General features: G+C 36.1%; 1 pseudogene across 1 annotated transcript in view; it reads right to left on the bottom strand.

Annotated features, from left to right (window-relative positions):
* Window positions 1-1,617: 1,617 nt before the first annotated feature.
* The window catches only part of LOC105516817, a 23,683-nt pseudogene continuing 1,236 nt past the window's right edge, over window positions 1,618-24,064 (bottom strand). The window contains exon 2 of the transcript XR_001002548.1: window positions 1,618-1,703. The product of XR_001002548.1 is annotated as a 40S ribosomal protein SA-like (transcript). The remainder of the gene's footprint in view (window positions 1,704-24,064) is intronic.

Genomic DNA, 24,064 nt, shown 5'->3' with positions numbered 1-24,064 from the left:
GGTCTTCTGTGTCCTTCGCGCTGGGAGTTGGAGACTGCAGCTGTTCCTATTCGGCCATCTTGCTCCGCCCCGAGCCAGGATTTTCAAATCAGCTTTATCACTTAGTAAGTTTACTCACATTATTTTGGTGATAATACATTGTGATTTTTTTCCATATAATATTTTTTGCTTAACATACCATAGTTTTAAGAATTTTATATGATTTTTTACATAATTATGAAATAACACATGGCTAACTTCTTTTTACATGAATTTAGAATGAGAGAGAAAGCATGTCATTATAATTTAATCATTACTAAAAAGAGTTAAGCTTTCAGCAACTGAGTCATTTGTAATTGTGTTGTACAAATAGCAATGAGTCCACAAATTTCTCCAATTAACTAATTTTTTCTACATAAAAAAGATTAGGAATAAAATATTAATAAGAATAATAACTTCCTGAGATAAATTTTATTAAGCTCATAACTGCATGATATAATTAATAAAAAATGGTTTTTAAAAATAAATAGCAACTATAATTACTTAGAATTATTATATGTTGGAAAACAATGGTTGGTATCACAGCCTTTTTTTACATTTACCAAAAAAATATGCAAAAAAAATAAGTTAAGTACCAATTGTATACTGTGAAACTTCAGTGGAGACAGACAAACTATAATTTTAATAAAAAAGCTTTTGATGTAAATTTCCTCTAATGATAACAATGAAAATTTCTTTAATCCCCCAAAATGTGCTCTACCAACAAATTATTTGAGGTTCCATCACAAAAATTACCTTTCGTTTTAATGTCTCATGCCCTATAAAGTTGAAAATTAGATGTACCACCCAGACAAGAATGAGACACACCTGTCTTGTAACTCATTGTCAGTGAGTAGTTCACATCTTCTAAACCTCAGAGAAAGGTTTAAAAGGAGGTCATCAGTTGGAAAAGATGAAGAAAGCAAAAGGACATACAAGAAATTTGAAAATTGAGAACAAAAATAAGTACTATGTCACAAAGTAATCTTGGAGCAACTTGTCCTTTCAGATAATTTTTTTGTTTTATCATTTTGTCCTCTGAAATCTAAACTTTTATCACAGAAACACTTAAGGAGATGATGCCTTACTAAGTAATCATAGCATTAACACAATAAATTCCAACTCCTCATCATGTTAGTCTTCTATTTAACAGGTTCCAGTTTTATATGTGCCCTTCATTAAAGAAAATTATTTCATTATCATCTATATTTTGACATTGACATATGTTTTCAAGTTTATCAACAAATTGCCTTTTAAATAAATGCTAAACGTGCAACTTTTTCCAAATAACAAAAACAGCTAACATTTTTGAGTGATTACACTCTGCAAGTAACTATTGTTATGCTATTTTATACACTTTATTTTTTGACATTCTCAATAGGCTTAGAAAGTAGTTGCTATTATTATTACACTTGTCAGCTGAAGAAATCAAGCCTCAGAAATTAAGTGTTTTCCCAAGATACATAGATGCTTTGGTGCTGAAACTACCATCTCCAGATTCTGAAAATATAGTCATCAGTAGACCTTCCTAAACATATCTGAATCTACAACACAAAAGGGACAAATGGTTTTCTGGAGAAAATAAACCAAAGTACTGCCTCATTGTTTTGTCCGTGCAGTTCCTTTTCCTTGGACTCCAGATCTATTAACATCCTCATATCTTTCAGGATCTAGTTTAATTCCACCTACAGCAGGAAGCATTAACTAATCAATATTTGTAAAACTGATTGATAATCCATCTCTGTCTTTACAGAACCCTGCTCCAATGCTTTTGGATTTCTTATCAGAAAAATTAACATCCAATCTAAAAAATAGATATTTGGATTTTGACTATTGCCATTTCCATTACAACATTGAAATCAAATTGTGACTTACTCATGTCTGCATCTCATCAATATTAGACCACTGCTTTCTTCCAGAGAATTTCTGCTAAGAAAATTAAGAGTATAGTGTATTCATTTTCTAGGTCCTCCATAGAAACACCACAGACTGGATGTTTTCATCAAGAGAAATTCATTTCCTCATAGCTCTGGAAGGTCGAAGTTCAAGACCAAGGTGTCAGAAGGTTTGTTTTACTCAAATGGCCTTTCTCTTTGACTCACAGGTAACCACCTTTTTGCCATGTTCTCGTGTGATCTTTTATCTGTCTCTTTTATCTGTGTCCTAATCTCTTCTTTTTATAAGGACACCAGTCATACCAGATTAGGGCATAACGTGATGACCTTATTGAATGTTCATGACCTCTTTAAATACTCCATCTCCAAGTACAGTCATATTCTGGGGTAGTTGGGAGTGGGGAATCAGCATATGCATGTCAGCATTACACAATTTCAACCTCTAACATATGGAAATAATACACAACAAGAAATCCTTGATAGATGTCAACAAGTTAGAAAAATAGTCTCTTTCTGTTGTAAAATAACCACTCAATTATAAGCTAACACTAGATTATATCTAGTAAAGCATGCTGAGTAAATAAAGCATACCGAATGTGAATGAATTATTTCTCTTTCTCTGTTTTCTTTTTCTTTCTTTCTTTCTTTCTTTCTTTCTTTCTTTCTTTCTTTCTTTCTTTCTTTCTTTCTTTCTTTGCAGGGAGGGGGGCATACACTATCATTCATCTTTAAAATTGCAGTTTGACATGTTTTGGAAATTTGTCCCCTTCAAAGCTTGTGTTGAATTTGACTCCCAGTGTTGGAGGTGAGGCCTGGTGGGAGGTCATGGGGTGGATCCCTTGTGAACGGCTTGGTGCTCTCCTCTGGGTAATGAGTGAGTTCTCACTCGATTAATTCACACAGGAGCAAGATGTTTAAATGAGCCAGACACCAGACACCCTTCCCTTTCTCTTGTTCCCTCTTTCCCCATGAGATGCAGTGGCTCCCCTTTGCCTTCCACCATGATTGGAAATTTCCTGAGGTCCCCACCAGCGGTAGATCCTGATGCTATGCTCCGTGTACAGCCAGATGAACTTCCTTTGGAAAAAGATGCAGTTCAACAGTTTTTGCCATTATTTCTCCAGTTGGGAATTAACCTACTATCGAGGGTTTATTAACTTTATTAAGGTATTTGTTATATAATATGTTGCTTATATACTGTCTCTACTTATCATGAAATTTCAAAAGAAAGGAACAATAGAGTCTAAGCACCACAAAAGTAAGGATTATTTTAACCCATTTTGCTCGCTGCTATAGTGCTAGAACATTGTGAGTACTGAGAAAATGCTGAATTTCTGAATGAATGTGTTTTCCTAGTCTTCCAAAACTCATAGCACACAACACAATTGCTAGTTTCAAATAAATTAGCTTCCTAAACTGAAAATAAATACTGTGGAATTTGCATATATGAATAAAGCATTGACCGTACAGCAAATATGGTATTTAAATAGCTGTGACTTACTAAGTGTTCCGGGCATTGTTCTAAGTGTTATGCAGATTTTACCATATTTATTCTTTACAATTATACCCTGAGTAAAAGTAATGTTATTATGAACATTTTTGCTTCTGAGGAAACACAGGTACAGAGAAGTTAATTATTTTCTTCTAATGAGATAGCTACTAATTAGTGGAAGCTGGATAAAAATGCAAGCCATTAGACATTAGAATCTAGAATCAGTGCTTTTTAACTGTTCTATCCTGCTCACTATTCCAACTTAAGGCTTGCAAAAGAAGGTGGAAAAATACAAGTTTTAGTTTTCAGTATTGCTCTTCTAGAAACAAACGTTTCTTTCATTTCTTTTCGAAGAGAAACTACATAGATACAAATGGAGTTGTGAGTAACATTTAAACTTCTTATAGTTTAATTTTACAAGTGACCAAAAGTTGAATCTGTTTTCATCTTGTACTCACTTTTGTACAATGTTTGCTTTGCAAAGATTTCCCAGCAGGTAAAAGGGCTGCTCAGTTATATTCTAAGAAACTAATTGCCTGGCAGAGTTTGGACTGTGCTCCCCAAGGTATGTTTTCAGTGTTTTTTTCCTCGAAGAATAATTTGGCATAATTACAGAAATCATTTTATTCAAGTTTTCTTCAGTAAATGCATAAGGGAGCTTCATTCACTCACTTATTATATCTAAGAAAATACGTGTTTAATTATTTCCAAGGTATAACACACTACTTAAAGGTAAAACACACTACTTAAAGATATAACAAACTATTTAAAATGTTTGCTTAGAAAATTATCAAGTTGCAATTTATTTCAGTATTTTATAAAGGATTATTCAATATTATTCATGTAATAATAATTTAGCATTGTCCACCGTTTTAGATACTTTTCTGGCCCTCTGACTTAGAGCACTAGACAAAAATGTCCTCTTAGGCTAGTTGAGGAGATACACTTATCAAAAGTAGTATGCTGGATAATTTTTAAAGCCCTGATTAGTAATATTTTCCAATTTTCTTGGTTTACAAACTGCCACAAAGCTGATTTCAAGATTTCACCACAAAGTTACTAAACAGAATTAAGAAGAGATGAGCACAATTAACTATTGATACCCCATTAGGTATCAAATAGGACAAGCCAGCTGTAGCACAGCACATTCCAAAAATTGCATGTCATTCTTAGGAGGCAATGAAAAGTGCTAAAAAGAACAAATGAATTGGAGTAAATGAGTGCAGAGGAGGTAAAGAAGCCGAGAGAGAGACAACAGCAATGGAAAAGATAGACAAGTAGATTTTAATGAAATAAACATCAGGAGGAAAAGTTTTTTCTTTTTTTTTTAATTGTGTCAGAACAAGAAAGACCTCGCAATACAATGAAGAGGACTTTGAAGAATAGGAGAGGATTAAGGAAGACCCTTCAGGAGTAGGGAAACAGGTAAATAAATAATCAATACATTCTTTAGTTATTGAGAGCAGAGCCAAAGCTTCATTCATGATTACGTCTGTAGTGTTCTGCACTGTGTTTACACAAGTAAGAACTCAATCAATATCTTCAAGGCTAAATAAATACTGGAATGAATGGATGCTTTGGTTTTTGCACTAAACATCCTTTATATTGAGGGCTGCAAGATAAATTTCTCTTTAGATGTAATGGTGATAATAATGAAAGAATGAGAGCTTTGGACTTAGATGTACTTGAACCTCATGACATCTTGGAATTCATCATTATGTAACATGGGCTTCCTTCTTAGAGCCTGGAGCATCATTTCTCTCTCTTTAGAGTACACATCAATCTCTCCAGTCAGAGAAAATGCTATCCTCTCAACCAAGGCTAGTGAAGAGATGTAAACTGAGAAAGACATGAGTTTGATTCTCATATCTCCCAACTACTTACTATGTGATCTTAACAGCTTTGTTCTCTGTTGCTGTTCCTTTGTTCTATAGATAAGTGAACTGAGATACAGAGCTATTAAGCAAGTTCTTTAATAGCTTTGTATCTCAATTCCCTTATCTGTAGAACAAAGGAAACAACAATAAAATGCATCGGGAAATTGAAAATATTTCAAGAATATTATTTATGTAAAGAATATTTAGAAAATCTTAGGCACTCAGCACATAGTAGTAGTCCTTTGGTCCATACTAAAAGGTCAAGAACATATTTATTGAATAAAGCACATGTGAATTAATTAATGATCAATTCTGACTTTGCTCATTCTATACCCTAAACTCCTCTTCAAGTTTTCATTTATTTTCTGGATGAAATTATTGTTATACTTTTGTTGGACATTTGTCATGGTGCCCTGGATGTAAACACTCGCTCAGAAAAAATTAGCTGATTCCTTGATATGAGTAGTAATTAGAAATCATCTATTTCAATGCATAAATTTTATAACTGAGAGATATGAGACTCAGAATTCTTAACTATTTTTAAGAAAAATACAATAGTGTTGAGAGAGGGAAAAAGAATTTGCATTATCGTAATTCATTAAAGGAGATGTTGTTTCCACATAATCATAAAACAGGTGATTTTTCCTGGAAAAAGAGAAGACATCAGAGGAGCTCATTTGTTTATTACTGTATTTCTGAGAGAAAACAAAACTAAATGACAAAAACAAAAATTCATCTATTTGAGTGAAGGGGAGTAACTTCCGTATTCCCCAATACCAACAATATAGACGAATATACAAGTGTATGTCTTTATATTTCTCCTTATTACATTATGTAGAACCAACTTATATGGGATACCTTGTATATTATTCAATATTTATGAATAATTTAAAATATATTACATAAAAAGGCATGAATACACCCACAGTCATTCAGCAAGGCATTTTGATAAACTTTGTACTCATTACTTCTTATAATAAATTTATGAAGCTCGGTCTGCTATCATCACGTTTTACAAATAAGCACACATTGAGAGTGAAAGAAGTGATGTGAACAAACTTGCAGTGCTAGTCAGAGGCAGAGACAAGACATGAACTTAATTTTAGGGGGGTAAGAGTTGCCACACTTACCCACCATGCTTTAACGGTCCAGTTGATGACATAGAACAGTCATTCATTCATTCATTCATTCTATAAACATTTACTGAAGACATAGTATATTTGAGACATTATACCAGATGCAAAAAGTACAAATTTTAATAGGGCACAGAGTCTTCTTTATGAATGTTGCAGTTTGACAAGGAAAGTATGCATGTTAGCAAGGAATACAAGACAGTGTGAAACGCGCTATTGTATTAAAAGCACTTGGAGGAAGAGTGTTGGGCAGATGTCTAAAACTGTCAGAAAATGCTTCATTAAAAAAAAAAAAAAAAGCATGCACTATTCCTAAAACAAGAGTGGATATGCACGAGATACCATTCTAAGGGGAAGTAGACTGGTTGTACAGGTTATTTGAGAATCTGCTGTGCTAGCTTGCAAAAAGCTTGGGGACGTGTTTAGATACTGACAAAGGAAGAGGGCATTTAGACTGTAGTGATGAATTCCAGAGGCTGATAGGGTCAGGCACAAAAAGTGGAAAAAATGCAAGCATAGGATATCAGCTTAATAGGTTGCAGTGAAGCTCTACTAACTTTGCTTTGAATTTAAAATCACTTTTCATTCCCACACCAAGGTCAGCAATCTAAAGCATCATCAGGATGGTGCTTTACCACATTCGTCTCCTTCAAACTCAGAGGATGACCTGTCTTATATCTCACTTAGAACGCTCAGGGATGTCTGAATTGCCTATTACGCCATGAGAAGAAGATGTTCTCACTTAGAAATAATATAGAGCCATGCTTTGAGAGCAATTTTCAGGATTTGTTACCTAAGGGAACATGACAATCTAAAAAAATTTGGTGACCAGATAAAGAAGAGAAAAAAAAAAATCTACCCAACCCTGCAGAATATAAGCATGACAATAAGTGAACTAATTTTTTATAACTTGTTTTCTATTGATTCATTCTGTTACAACAGCACCTGCAATACAATATTCAGGTACTGAAATAGCCAAGAATTAAGAATTTTAATTAGAACTACCATTGAGTCAGCAGTGAACACATAAGGCCAAGGTAAGCTAATAATAAGAACATTTTATTAAGGCATAAGTCACAGGTTGACCTGCTTCCAACTATACCCAGAGCTAAGTGATGCAGCAGTTAAAATCCTGACAAAGCAAGTCAAAGAACCAATGGACTGTCCTAAGCAGAACTGATTTTAAAAAGAAGCACTTTTTCAAAAAGTAGTGTCCAGCATTCTTTTTAGAAACATTGTTTAAGATGCTACTTCACACTAAGCCACTCTCAGTCCACTTAATTGATGATTTTCAGTACAAACAACAATGTGGATAAATGAGAACATCGTGGGCAATAAAGTTTGGGGATATTAATTTTTTGAAGAACTATGTGAAGGAACATCCAGAAATGAAATATGATGGGATAAGAATTAGGTGGTTGGAGGGAAATGCAAGGAGAATGAATGACAGAGCAGGAAAATGAGAAGAAGGCCGATTTGAAACGTGAAAATCTTCAGTGTTAGAAATGGTGAACTGTTAGTCTGTGGTGCCCTCAAGCAAATGTGTTTGTTATTTACAACACTATATTTGTTGGTTTCATCAATGTTTAAAGCGAGTTTACTGTAAATGGAAAAAATCATTTAAGAAACTTTTTTTCTAAATAATTTTATTTATTACATTTGTTGCTTTCTCTTTTGAAATAATATTGATAGGAGCAAGCTTGCTTATAAAGGAAAGCTTTATTTAATATTGGCTTACTTTAGTGAAGTCTGGATGATTCTGCCAGTTTCTTATTACGGTCTATTTCACATTGATATGAGAAAACTAATCTTCAAGACAATCCAGGTTTGCTGGTATTTAGGTAATACATTTCAATAGTATTTAGTGTATGTGAAAACCTTCTATTACAGGCCTTAAAACTAACTCTGTCTCTTTTTCTCTCTCTTTATATAAAATACATTATATTAAAAATCTAGCTATGGGTCAAGTTAAATATTTTTTATTTTAAGTTAGTCATATAACCAAGCATATTTTCTTACTATTTAACATAAAATATTTGAATTTTAGGACTTTGGACATAGAATAACATATGTTCATTAATTTATACATTAAAAAGAGACAACTTCAGTTTTTGACTCACTAAAGGCAAAATGTGCCAGACAAAAAGTCTTCCAGGAACAGAGCAAGATGTCAGAATAGAAACCTATGCCATTTCTTCCCCTTTCACTGAAACACCAAATTTTAACCACTGCCCACACACAGAAAAACATCGTCACAAGAACCAAAAATCAGGTGAGCAGTCACAGTACCTGGTTTTAACTTTATATCATGGTAAGAGGAATTGAGGAGGGCAGGAGAGACCCTCGTAAGTCGCCAACACCACCCTTGGCAGTGGCCGTGAGGCATGGACAGGAAATCTTTGGAGTGAAGTGACTGAAGAACTTTACACTGAACTCATTGCTGCTTTGTCACAGTGGAGAATAAAGCCATGCTAAGCTTGGCCAGTGCTCACGTACTCGTGAACGGAGCATTTGGACCAGCCCCAGCTAGAGGGGAATCACTCATTCCTGCAATTAGGACTTGAATTTCTCAGCATGCCTCCTTACCATGAACTTAAGTGTTCTGAGCTTCTGGCTAAACTTGATAGACAGATTAGGAAATAAAGAATACAATTCCCATTGTGTGATCTTCCTGCCCTGTGTCCAAGCGTTCTCATTGTTCAATTCCCACCTATGAGAAGTATAATAAAAAAAAAAATAATATTAATAATAACTGTCTGGACGGAGGGATAGGGAAACAAAGAACAAAGGAGACTAAGATGGCGTACTTCCAGGTTTTTCATCACCAACTTTTCCCGCGCGCCCGAAACTGTAGCTGGCGCCTGGGAAGGTGCAGATCAACCAGGCATGCGCCAGGTGACCTCAATCCCAAGAGACCGAGATTTACCTGGCCGCACCTACGGAACGCCCCCTGACACTCCCCTGTCCCGCCTATTGCCCGCCCGCTCCCAGAAAAGCCGCTCTGGCAGGCCCAGGGCCTGAACTTCCTCAGCCCCTCCTCATACGCGGGACCCAGGAACTGCGCCCCGGGACGCCGGGGCGACTTCCTTGGCCTCCGCCGCTGGAGACCCGGGAACTTCGCCCCTTCTTCACACTGGCTAGCTAATAAAGTTTCCTTTTATCTTGCTTACTTGCCTTTTCCTTGGCGCCGGCTCTGGTGGTCGCATAAAGCAAATCAGTTGGTGCCCAACCCGGGAGGAGACCCCTCCTCAGGGCCCCCAGGGTCTGAGGAGCCTCCTCCTTCCACTCCGCAGACGGACCAGGACCTAGACATCGCTTTCGCACCTCCAAGTCTCCTAGGGGTGAGTACCTCTTGCCTTCCTCTCATACTCCTTGGCCAGAAGTCCTGCGCAGGCCCAAGGTTTTTTTTTTTCCGGTCACCAGGTGACCCACAGGGGAGTTCCCCCTCAGGAACTGCGCCTGGGAACGCCGGGGCGACTTCCTTGGCCTCTGCCGCGGGAGACCGGTGAACTTCGCCCCTTCTTCACACTGGCTAGCTAATAAAGTTTCCTTTTATCTTGCTTACTTGCCTTTTCTCTGGCACCGACTCTGGTGGTCGCATAAAGCAAATCAATAACAACACTATATCATGAAAAAAAAAAAAAAGAATACAATTCCTAGGCAATTCCTAGTGCTAGCCTGGGCATAGAGCCAGTGAACTAGGGTGGCACATGATCTAGACAGACACCACCTGGTGCAGCTAAGGGATTGCTTGTGCCATCCCTCTCTCAGCATTAGGCAGTGTAGCTCATAAAAATGGAAGTGACTCCTTTCTTCTGCTTAAGGAGAGGAGAGGGAAGGGTAAAAGAGGGGTTTGCTTTGCAGCTTGGATAGCAGTTCCACCACAGTAGGATAGGGCATCACCAGGCAGAGTTGTGAGGCCCCCATTGCAGGCCCTAGCTCCCAGACATTTCTAGATACACCTTGGGCTGAAAGAGAGCTCACTGCCTTAAAGCAAAGAACACAGTCCTGACAGGATTCATCACCTGGTGTCTGAAGTGCCTTCGGCCCTGAATAACCATCAACAATGCCCAGGGAGTATACTTTGGGCCTAGAACTCTGAGACCTGCTGGTTTCAGGAGTGACCCAGCATAATCCCAGCTGTGGTGGCTGTGGTGAGAGATTCCTTCTGTGTGAGAAAAATAGAGAAAAAAGCAAAGGGGACTTGTTTTGCACCCTAGATACCAGCTAAGCCACAGTGGGGTAGAGCAACGAGTGGGTCATTGGAGTCCTTGAGTCCAGGCCTAGGCTCGTGGGCAGCATGTCTGAACCTGCCATGGGCTAAATGGGAGCCTACTGCCCTGAAGGATGAGTCCCAAGTCTGGCAGCATTCACCACAAGTTGACAGAGGAGCCCCTGTGCTTTAGGTGAATATCAGAGGTGGCCAAGCAGAACCCACCACCACTGCTGTGTATTAGTGGTGGTGGCGGCCACAGGGAGAGGCTCCTCTGCCTTTGAAAAGGGGAGGAAAGAATGGGAAGGACTTTGTATTATGGCTTGAGTTCCAGCTTACCTGTAGTAGAATATAGAACATAAGGTAAATTGTTAATGTTTTTCACTCTTACCCGTGGCTCCCACGTATTTCTGGACATGCACTGGGCCTGGGAGAACTTGTCTCCCCAAAGGGAAAGTCTGTAGGCAAGGCCCAGCATTGTGCTGTCCTCAGATCTGAACCAGCGCAGCCCTAGTGGTGGTTACTACAGGGGTACTTGCATCACCAATTCCTAGTTCCAAGTGACTCAGCACAGAGAGAGAAACTCTGGGAGAAAGTAAGGAAAAAAAAAGTGTCTGCCAGGTAATACAGAGAATTCTTCTGGATCTTATCCAAAACCACAAAGTGGTATGTCTCTCCAAGTCTACAAAACACACAGCGTTATTGGGCTTGGGACTCAAGTCCCTTCGAATACCTGGGAAACCTTCCCAAAAAAGACAGGCACGAACAGGCCAACTGTGAAGAGTATAATAAATACCCAACTCTTCAATGTTCAGATACCGATGAAGACCTACAAGCATCAACATCATCCAGAAAAAGATGACCTTAACAAATGAACTCAATAAGGCACTAGGGATCAATTCTGGAGAAACAGAGGTATACGACCTTTCAGACAGAGAATTCAAAATAGTTGTTTTGAGGAATCTCAAAGAAATTCAAGATAATACAGAAAATGAATTCAGAATTTTATCAGATAAATTTAACAAATTAATGGAAATAATAAAAAAGAATCAAGCAGAATTATGGAGTTGAAAAATGCAATTGACAAACTGAAGAATGGATCAGGTGCGAGACCACCACTAGCAGAAGTGATCAAGCAAAAGAAAGATTAATGAGGTTGAAGGCAGGCTATTTGAAAATACACAGTCAGAGGAGACAAAAGAAAAAATCAATATAAGACAATGCAACACACCTACAAGATCTAGAAAATAGCTTCAACAGGCAAATATAAGGGTTAATAGCCTTAAAGATGGTGTAGAGGAAAAGATGGGGATAGAAAGTTTATTTGAAGGGATAACAACAGAGAACTTCCCAAACCTAGAAAAAGATATCAACATTCAAGTACAAGAATGTTTTAAAACACCAGATTTAACCCAAAGAAGACTACTGCAAGGCATTTAATAATCAAACTCCCAAAGGTCAAGGATAAAGAAAGGATCCTAAAAGCAGCTTTAGAAAAGAAACACCTAACATATAATAGAGTTCCAATACTTCTTGCAGCAGACTTCTCAGTGGAAACTTTTCAGGCTCCACGAGGGAGTGTCATGGCATAGATGCTGAAGGGAAAACAAAAAAACAGTAAACAAAGAAACTTTTACCCTAGAATAGTATATTCACAAAAACCTCCTTTAAGCATGAAGGGCAAATAAAGAACATCCCAGCAAACAAAAGCTGAGGGATTTCATGAACACCAGACCTGTCCTATAAGAAATGCTCAAAGAAATTCTTCAACCTGACAGAAAAGGATGTTAGTGAGCAAGCAAAACTTACTTACAGGTACAAAACTGACTGGTAATAATAAGCACATAGAAAACCACAGAATATTATAACACTTCAATCATGGTGTATAAACTTCTTTTAAGTAGAAAGACTAAATGATAAAACAAACTACAACAATTTTTGAGACATAAACATTACAATATGATATAAAGAGCAATAGCGAAAAATTAAAAAGTGGAGGGATAAAGTTAAGTGTAGAAGTTTTTCAGTTTTCTTTTGTTATATTAGTGTGTTTATGCAATCAGGGCTAAATTGCCATCAATTTGAAATTATGGATTATGAGATTGTATTTACAGGCCTCATGGTAACCACAAAGCAAAAAACATACAATGAATACACAAAAGCTAAAAGCAAGAAATCAAAGCATACCACCAGAGAAAATCACTTTGACTAAAAGGAGGATAGAAAAAAAGGAAAGAAAGGCAAGAAGACTGCAAAACAGCCCTCCAAAAAAATAACAATATGGCAGGAGCAGTTCCCTATTTATCAATAATAACATTGAATGCAAATGGACTAAACTTTTAAATCAAAAGACAGAGAGTGGCTGAACGAATGAAAAAAAAAAAAAGACCTAATGATATGTCTCATACAATGAACACATGTCACCTATAAAGATAAATTTATATATAGGCTGAAAATAAGAGGATGGAAAAAGATACCCCATGCCAAAGGAAACTGTAAAATACCAGAGTAGTAATACTTCTATCAGACAAAACAGATTTCAAGACAAAAACTATAAAAGGAGACAAAGAATGGCATTCATTAGACAAAGATTCAGCAAAAAGATATAACCATTTTAAACATATATAAACCCAACACTGGAGAACCCACATGTATAAAGCAAATATTATTATTATTTTATTTTTATTATACTTTAAGTCCTGGGATACCTGTGCAGAACAGGCAGGTTTGTTACATAGATATACATGTGCCGTGATGGTTTGCTGCACCTATCAACCCATCATCTACATCAGGCATTTCTCCTAATAGTATCCATCCCTTTGCCCCCACACCCTGACAGGTCCCAGTGTGTGATGTTCCCCTCCCTGTGCCCATATATTCTCATTGTTCAACTCCCACTTATGAGTGAGAACATGTAGTGTTTGGTTTTCTGTTCCTGTGTTAGTTTGCTGAGAGTGATGGTTTCCAGCTTCATCCCCGTCCCTGCAAAGGACATGAATTCATTCTTTTTTATGGCTGCATAGAATTCCATGATGTATATGTGTCACATTTTATTTATCCAGTCTATCACTGATGAGCATTTGAGTTGGTTCCAAGTCTTTGCTATTGTGAATAGTGCTGCAATAAATATACGTGTGCATGTTTCTTTATAGTAGAATGATGTATAATCCTTTGGGTATATACTCAGTAATGAGATTGCTGGGTCAAATGATATTTCTGGTTCCAGATGCTTGAGGAATGGTCACCCTGTCTTCCACAATGGCTGAACTAATTTACACTCCCACCGACAGTGTAAACGCGTTCCTGTTTCTCCACATCCTCTCTAGCATCTATTGTTTCCTGACTTTTTAATGATTGCCATTGTATCTTACTGTGGTTTTGATTTGCATTTCTCTAATGACCAGTGATGATGAGCTTTTTTTCATATCTTTTTTGGCCACATAAATGTCTTCTTTTGAGAAGTGTCTGTTTATATCCTTTGCCCACTTATTGATGGGGTTGTTTGTTTTTTTCTTGTAAATTTGTTTAAGTTGCTTGTAGAGTCTGGACACTAGGTCTTTGTTAGATGGATAGATCGCAAAAATTTTCTCCCATTCTGTAGGTTGCTGGTTCACTCTGAAGGTAGTTCCTTACGCTATGCAGAAACTCTTTAGTTTAATTAGATCCTATTTTTCAATTTTGGCTTTTTTTTGAAATTGCTTTTTTTGCCATTGTTTTTGGTGTTTTAGTCATGAAGTCTTTGGCTATGCCTATATCCTGAATGTTATTGCCTAGGGTTTCTTCTAGGGTTTATATGGTTTTAGGTCTTACGTTTAAGACTTTAATCCATCTTCAGTTAATTTTTGTATAAGGTGTCAGGAAGGGGTCCAGTTTTAGTTTTCTGCATATGGCTAACTAGTTTTCCCAACACCATTTATTAAATAGAGAATCCTTTCCTCATTTCTTGTTTTTGTCAGATTGTCAAACATCATATGGTTGTAGATGTGTGGTGTTATTTCTGAGGCCTCTGTTCTGTTCCATTGGTCTATATATCTGTTTTGGAACCAGTACCACGCTGTTTTGGTTACTGTAGCCTTGTAGAATAGTTTGAAGTCAGGTAGTGTGATGCCTCCAGCTTTGTTCCTTTTGCTTAGGATTGTCTTGGCTATATGGGCTCCTTTGGTTCCATATGAAACTTAAAGTAGTTTTTTCTAATTCTGTGAAGAAAGTCAATGGTAGCTTGATGGGGATAGCATTGAATCTATAAATTACTTTGGGCATTATGGCCATTTTCATGATATTGATTATTTTTATCCATGAACATGGACTGTTCTTCCATTTGCTTGTGTCCTCTCATATTTCCTTAAGCAGTGGTTTGTAGTTCTCCTTGAAGAGGTCCTTTACATCCCTTGTAAGTTGTATTCCTGGATATTTTATTCTTCTTGTAGCAATTGTGAATGGGAGTTCACTCATGATTTGGCTCTTTGTTTGTCTATTATTGGTACATAGGGATGCTTGTGATTTTTGGACATGGACATTGATTTTGTATCCTGAGATTTTGCTGAAGATGCTTATCAGCTTAAGGTGTTTTGGGGCTGAGACAGTTGGATTTTTAAATATAGAATCATGTCATCTGCAAACAGAGACAATTTGATTTCTTCCCTTCCTATTTGAATACACTTTATTTCCTTCTCTTGCCTGACTTCCCTGGCCAGAACATCCAATACTATGTCAAAAAGGAGTGGTGAGATAGGGCATTATTGTCTTGTGCCAGTTTTCAAAGGAAATGCTTCCAGCTTTTACCCATTCAGTATGATATTGGTTGTGGGTTTGTCATAAATAGCTCTTAGTTCCAGCAATACCTAGGTTATTGAGTGTTTTTAGCAGGAAGGGGTGTTGAATTTTATTGAAGGCCTTTTCTGTATCTATTGAGATAATCACATGGTTTTTGTCATTGGTTCTGTTTATGTAAAGGATTAAGTGTATTGATTTGTGTATGTTTGAGCAGCCTTCTATCTCAGGGATGAAGCCAACTTGATGATGTTGGATAAAATTTCTGATGTGCTTCTGGTTTTGGTTTGTCAGTATTTTACTGAGGATTTTTGCATCAAGGATATTGGCTTGAAATTTTCTTTTTTTGTTGTGTGTCTGCCGGGCTTTGGTATCAGGATGATACTGGCCTTATAAAATGAGATAGGGAGGAGTCCCTCTTTTTCTATTGTTTGGAATAGTTTCAGAAGGAATGGTACCAGCTCATCTTTGTACCTCTGGTAGAATTCGGCTGTGAATCCATCTGGTCCTGGGCTTTTTTTTATTGGTAGGCTATTAATTACTGCCTCAATTTCAGAACTTGTTTTTTGTCTATTCAGGGATTTGACTTCTTCCTGGTTTAGAATAGGGAGGGTATATGTGTCCAGCATTTTTTTCCATTGCTTCTAGATTTTCTAGTTTATTTGTGTAAAGGTGTTTATAGTATTCTCTGATGGTCATTTGTATTTTTGTGGGGTCAGTGGTGACCTTTATCAGTTTTTATTCTGTCTATATGATTCTTCTCTTTTCTTCTTTATTAGTCTGGCTAGTGGTCTATTTATTTTTTATTCTTTTCAAAAAGTCAACTCCTGGATTCATTGATTTTTGAAGGGTTTTTCGCATCTCTATATCTTCAGTTCTACTCCGCTCCTCAGTTATTCCTTGTCTTCTGCTAGTTTTGAATTGGTTTGTTCTTGCTTCTCTAGTGCTTTTAATTGTGATGTTAGGGTATCAATTTTAGATCTTTCTCACTTTCTCCTGTGGGCATTTAGTGCTATAAATTTTCCTCTAAACACTACTTTAGCTGTGTCCCAGAGATTCTGGTATGATGTGTTTTTGTTTGCCATTCAGGATCAGGTTGCTCAGTTTCCATGTAGTTGTGCAGTATTTGAGTGAGTTTCTTAATCCCGAGTTCTAATAATTGCACTGTGGTCTGAGAAACTGTTTGTTATTATTTCCTTTCTTTTCTATTTGCTGAGGAGCATTTTACTTCCAACTATGTGGTCAGTTTTAGAATAAGTGCTATGTGGTATTTAGAAAAATGTATATTCTTTTGATTTTGTGTGGAGAGTTCTGTAGATGTCTATGAGGCCCTGTTGGTCCAAAGCTGAGTTTAAGTCCTGAACATCCTTGTTAATTTTCTGTCTCATTGATCTGTCTAACATTGACAGTGGGGTGTTAAAGTTTCCCACTGCTATTGTGTGGGAGTCAAAGTCTCTTTGTCTCTTCTCTAAGAACTTGTTTTATGAATCTAAGTGCTCCTATATTGGGTGCATATATGTTTGGGATCATTAGCTCTTCTTGTTGCATTGATCCCCTTACCATTATGTAATGACCTTCTTTGCCATTTTTGATTAAGAAAAATATTATTAGAACTCAAGAAAGAGATAGACTCCAATACAATAATAGGTGGAGAATTCAACATCCCACTTGCAGCACTGGACAGATCCCCCAGACAGGAAAATCAACAAAGAAACATCACACTTAATCTGTACTATAGAATAAATGATTCTGATACATATTTGCAGAACATTTCATCCAACAGCTGAAGAATACATATTTTTCTCCTCAGCACATGGGTCATTCTCAAGGGTAAACCATATGTAGGGACACAAAATAAGTCTTAAAATGTTCAAAAAATGGAAATAATATGAAGTGCTTTTCTACCACAATGGAGTGAAACTACTAGCAAGGAGAATTTTGAAAACTATACAAACACGTGGAAATAAAATACTATGCTTCTGAATGACCAGTGAAGCAATGAAGAAATTGAGAAGGTGTGATGGTTGATATTGAGTGTCAATTTGATTGGATTGAAGGATGCAAAGTAATGTTCCTGGGTATGTCTCTAAGATGGTTGCCAAAGGAGATTAACATTTGAGTCAGTGAACTGGGAAAGGCAGATCCACCCTCCGTCTGGATGGGTAGAATTTAATCAGCTGCCAGCATGGCTAGAATATGTAGGCAGAGGAATGAATGTGGAAAGACCAGACTGGCTGAGTCTTCTGGCCTCCATCTTTCTCCCGTGTTGGATGCTTCCTACCCTCGAACATCTGACTCCAAATTCTGCAGCTTTTGGACTCTTGGACCTATACCAGTGGTATTCCAGGGACTCTGGGGCCTTTGCAGACTGAAGGCTGCATTCTTGGCTTCCATACTTTTGAAGTTTTGGGACTCTTACTGGCTTCCTTGCTCCTCATCTTGCAGACAGCCTATTCGTGGACTTCACCTTGTGATTGTGTGAGTCAATACTCTGTGATAAACTCCCTTTTGTGTATACATCTATCCTACTAATCCTGTCCCTCTAGAGAACCCTGACTAATGCAGAAGGCAATTGAAATTTTTCTTAAAACAAGTGACAGTGGAAGCACAACATACCAAAACCAATGGGATACTAAGAAAGCAGTACTAAGATGGAAATTTATAGATATCAGCCTGTATCAGAAAATAAGAAAACCTTCAAATAAACAACCTAATGATGTATCTTAAAGAATTAGAAAAGCAAACGCAAACTAAACCCAAAGTCAGTAGAAGAAAATACAGAATAAAAACAGAGCTGAAATAAATGAATGTGAAATGAACAATAATAAATGTCAGTGAAGCAAAAAGTTAGTTTTCTGAAAAGTTAAAGAAAATTGACCAACCTATAGTCAACTAATGTAGAAAAAAAGGAGAAGATCACAAAAAAAATTAAGAGATGAAAAAAGAGACATTACAATTGATACCGCAGAAATTTAAAAGATTGTTAGTGGCTACTATCAACAACTAAGTGTCAATACATTGGGAAATCTAAAAGAAATGGATAAATTGTTAGATGCATACAACATACCAAGATGGAATCATGTAAAAATCCAAAAGCTGAGTTGAGAAATAACAAGATTGAAGCTGTAATAAAAAATCTTGCAGTGAAAAAAAGCCCAGGAGCTGATGGCTTCGCTGCTGAATTCGACCAAACATTTAAAGAAGAACTGATACCAATCCTACTCAAATGATTCTGAAAAATAGAAGAAGAGGGAATACTTCCAAATTCATTCAATGAGGACAGTATTATCCTGATATGAAAATCAGACAAGGATACATCAAAAAGAAAATTACAGGCCAGTATCTCTGATGAATATGGACACAAAATTCATCAATAAAATACTAGAATATTGAGTTCGACAATACAAGGATCATTCATCATGAACAAGTGAGATGAATATTGATACAAAAATCATCAATAAAATACTAGAAAACTGAATTCAACAATACATTAAAGAAAATCATTCATCATGACCAAATGGGATTTATCTCAGGGATGAAAGAATGATTCAACATATGCAAATGAATCAACGTGATGCATCATATCAACAGAATGAAGAAGAAAAACTATGTAATCATTTCTGTTGATGCGGAAAAAGCATTTGATAAAGTTCAACATCCCTTATTGACAAAATTCCTCGAAAACTGGGTATAGAAACAACGTACCTCAACATAAAAAAGCTGTATATGACAGATCCACAGCTAGTATCATACTAAATGGGGAAAAACTTAAAGTCTTTCTTCTTACATCTGGAACATGACAAGGATGCCCAGTTTCACCACTGTTATTAAACACACTACTGGAAGTCTTAGCTAGAGCAATCAGACAAGAGAAACAAACAAAAGGCCTATAAATAGGAAAGGAAGAAGTCAAATTATCCTAGTTTGCAGTTAATATAATCTCATATTTGGAAAAACCTGAAGACTCCACCAAAAAACTATTAAACTGAAACACAAATTTAGTAAAATTGCAGGATACAAAATCAACATGCAAAAATCAGTAGCACTTCTATATGCCAACAGTGAACACTGTGAAAAAGAAACCAAAAATGTAATTTCATTTACAATAGCCATAAATAAAATTAAATACCTAGCAATTAACTTAACCAAAGGAGTGAAAGACCTCTATGAAAACTATAAAACACTGATGAAAAAAGAAATTGAAGAGGATACCAAAAATGGAAAGATATTTCATGTTCAGGAATTGGAAGAATCAATACTTTTACAATGTCCATACTACCCGAAGCAATGTACAGATTGAAGGCAATCCCTATCAAAATACCAATGATATTTTTCATACCAATAGAAAAAACAATCCTAAAATTTATATGGAATCACCAAAGACCCACAATAGTCAAAGCTATACTAAGCAAAAAGAATAAAACTGAAGGAATCATATTACCTGACTTCAAATTATATTACAGAGCTATAGTAAGCAAAATAGCATGGTATTGGCATAAAAACAGACACATAGATCAGTGGAACAGAATGGAGAGCCATGAAACAAACTTATATACCTACAGTGAAATCATTTTTAACAAAGGTTCCAAGAACATAGTTGGAAAAAAGAGAGTCTTTTTAAAAAGTGATGCTGGGAAAACTTTTATATCCACATGCAGAAGAACAAAACCTGATTTCTATTTCTTGCCTTATGCAAATATCATATCAAAAATGGATTAAAGACTTATATCTAAGACCTTAAACTATGGAATCACTATAAGAAAACTTTAGGGAAATAATCCAGGACATGGGTGTGGGCAAAAATTTCTTGTGTAGTACTTTACGAGTTCAGGGAACCAAAGCAAAAATGGACAAATGAGACCACATCAAGTTAAAAAGCCTCTGCACAGCAGAGGTAACAATCAACAAAGTGAAAAGACAACTCAGCATGAGAGAAAATATTTGCAAGCTATTTATCTGATAAGAGAATAATAACAAGAATATATAAGGAGTTCAAACAACTCTATTGGAAAAAATCAAATAATTCAATTATAGTATCATGTAACTTTATTAAATTTTTTAGCTGTACTAAACATTTAAAAACGACCAAAAGATTTGAATAGACATTTCTCAAAAGAAGACATACAAATGACAAACAGGTATATGAAAAAGTGCATAGCATTGATCATCAGAGGAATGCAAATCAAAACTACAATGAGATACCATCTTCACCTCAGTTAAAATGCTTTTATCTAAACGTCAGGCAATAACAAATGCTGGCGATGATGTGAAGGAAAATGGACCCTTGCATACTGCTGTTGGGAATGTATATTAGTACAACCACTATGGAGAACAGTTTGGAGGTTCCTCAAAAAACTAAAAATAGAGTTACCATATTATACAGCAATACCACTGCTGAGTTTATATCCAAAAGAAAGGAAACCAGTATATTGAGGAGATCTGCACTCCCATGCTTTTTCATCACTGTTCACAACAGCCAGGATTTGAAAGCAACCTAAGTGTCCATCAACAGATGAATGAATAAAGAAAATGTGGTAATTATACACAATGGAGTACTATTCAACTATGAAAAAGAATGAGATTCTGTCATTTGCAACAACGTAGATGAAACTGGAGGTAATTATGTTAAGGTAAATAAACCAAGCACAGAAAGACAAACATCACATGTTTTCACTTATTTGTGAAATCTAAAAATCAAAACAATTAAACTCATGGAGATAGGGAATAGAAAGATGACTACTAGAGGCTGGGAAGGGTAGTGAGAGTGGGATGGAGGTGGGAATGGTTAATGGGTACCAAAAAAGTTAGAAAGAAGGAATAAGACAGGATTTGATAGCACAACAGGAGGACTGTAGTCAATAATAATTTAATTGCACATTTTAAAATAACTAAAAGAGTACAACTGCACTGTTTATAACACAAAGGGTAAATGTTTGAGGGGACAGTACCCAATTTTCTATGATGGGATTACTATGCATTGCATATCTGTACCAAAATATTTTATATTCCCTATAAATGCATACACTTACTATGTATCCACAAAAATTAAAGTTTAAAAACAGTCTTGGACTTGTACAGTGCATCATGTGTTGTATTCCTGATGTGAACATTGCACTGAAGGTGAGGTGTATGAAATGAGGGAATGCATGGAGCAGTGATTTCTCAGTACTACAGTTCTGCTCCTCTTTTTCCATATGCATTGTGCTCTGAATTTTTCTAGCTTTTTCATTTCCAAAATTAAACTTTGAGGGATTTTGTTAATCACATTTAAAAGCTTTATATGTTTGTTTATGAAGTCTTCCAGCTTTCTTTTAAACCTCTGAAGCTTTCCTGTTCCAAAAATATTAAATGCCCTCATGACTATATTGTATAAATGCACCAACCACTTTTTGATTGGATTTTGTTTCCAAGAAATGGCTTACAAAAGCATATGTTAATTTTTAAAGATGAATGAAAGAAAACAAATGTTTTTAAAAAGATAAAAAGGAGTAAACATTTGCACCTTTTGACAGAGGAAAAAAGTGTCAAGAAAAAATTCACAAAGCCATTAAAAATCTTAGAGTGAGCTGGTTCACTCTCAAAGAGGCAATTTCTATGAATGCAATCTCAATCTATCCTGACAACTAGAAAATTCACTGGGTATGAGAAATGTGAATTTTATCTTTTTATATTCGTCTTTCTTGTGTGTGACTCAAAACATAGTACAAGGGATCAAGTGAGCCCATGCAGTTATTTACGTACAGATGGCACTAGGCCCAATGAAGCTCCATTTTACCAAACTGAAAATGACAACCTAAGGTTAGAATAAAGCAGAAACTGAATGACATAGGATTACTGCATGTTGAACTTCATAAAATTAGGCAGAGTACCATTTTCTGAGATTAGTATTTCTCGTACATACTACTTTGTCTAGGTTTCAGACAAAAAAAAAAAAAAAAGAAAGAATGTAGTTTTACAGTAAATAGACATGAAGGCAAATAGAATACTATTGTTGCTGTCGGTATGACAAAAAAATTGAATGGTTTTCACGAACCTCCTAACACAGCGTTCAGATTCAGTACCAGCATTGTCGGTAATGTTCAACTTGGAGAGGAAACCACAAGGAACTGGATTCTAGAGTCATATTCTAGAATTCCTCTGAGGGCCAGAGAAATACTCAGTGAAAATTAAAGGTATGTCTTTCTGCACAGTAGAAAAATCTTTGTGTTTCCTGGATACCCTTGTGACTTCCTGTATGGCTAATTTTATGTGTCAACTTGACTGAACCACAGGATGCCCAAGGAGCTGGCATAACATTATTTCAGGATGTATCTGCAGGGGTGTTTCTGGCAGACATTGGAATTCCAATTGGTAGACTGAGTAGAAAAGACCTGCTCTCACCAGTGTGGGTGGGAGTCATTCAATCTGTTGAGAACCTGAATAAAACCAAAAGGCAAAGGAAGGTCAAATTTGATCTCCTCCTGACAATGTGAACTGAAGATTCACCTTTTTCCCTAGTCACTCCCAGTTTGCAGGACTTAATACTCAGACTGAAATTTACACCATCGGTTCTCTGGCTCTTGGGTTTTAACCTATACCAATGACTTTCCTGGGTCTTCTGCTCATTGATGGCAGATTATGGGTCTCCTCAGCCTCCATAATTATGTAAGCCACTACCTTATAACATTGTAGTCTCTCTTATATATATGTATAATGAACACACACACACACACCCTATTGGTTCTGTTCCTCTAGCAAACCCTGACTCTGCTTTTTAAAAAACATGGAAAATAGAAAAATCATATCTACAAATTATACTGTGATCTGTGCTTTAACTGGCTCTCACAAGATAATCACAAATAAGATTCCTCAGTATTTGGAATTTTGATCCCTAAATCTGTTACAGGCTGCTTCATATCATTGTTTGAATGCTCTTTGATGTGTGTGTGTGTTTCTTTCCATGTAAGTCTGTAGCAGAATCTTAAGTAACATTTGAAAATTGTTTTCTTATAATTCTCTCATATATATTTTAGCAAAACTTAAATTTCAGAATATTCCAACATAATTCTAAATAATTTTGAGAATGTATTGCTTGCTATTCACTGGCCTAAGCTATTTTTCAAATAGAGATTGCTTTTAAAACAATGAAAGCTGCTGAAATATTGACAATAAATCTAAATTTTAAAATTAATTTATATTTTGAAATAAAATTTTCAAACTTAGATAACTACCATTATATGACACTGTAAGAATCATTATATATGTGTTTTATTCCATATGACCATTGAGGAAATTAATGACTCTTTAAAGAAATTTAGGTATCTGATGAAATGCTTTCCAAAGATTAGAAAACAGATACCTTTTCAAATCTATGTTATGATTGATTTCATAAATTGCATGTGATAGTGATCAGCATTGTCTGGTAATTTTATCTATATAAGAGAGTGAATGTTTTCCTTTTTTTAAATGTTTCTCAGGCTGGACAAACTCCTGGACATAAGCAACTTTTTCACCTCAGCCTCCCAAGTGGCTGCAACTACAGGCACGTGCCACCATGCTCAGCTCAGACAGCGAATATTTTGTACAAGGGCTGAACCAATAACTAAGCAAGAACTTTGAAAGATATTTCAAAACTCTCTTGCTTTCCATATATGAGTTACTGTTTTTCACAATTATGATTATTTATA

The sequence above is a fragment of the Colobus angolensis genome, unplaced genomic scaffold, assembly GCF_000951035.1.
Source record: "Colobus angolensis palliatus isolate OR3802 unplaced genomic scaffold, Cang.pa_1.0 Scaffold29, whole genome shotgun sequence".
NCBI lineage: Eukaryota > Metazoa > Chordata > Mammalia > Primates > Cercopithecidae > Colobus > Colobus angolensis.
The sequence above is the reverse complement of the archived record's forward strand: the minus strand, read 5'-3'. Positions and strand labels throughout refer to the sequence as shown.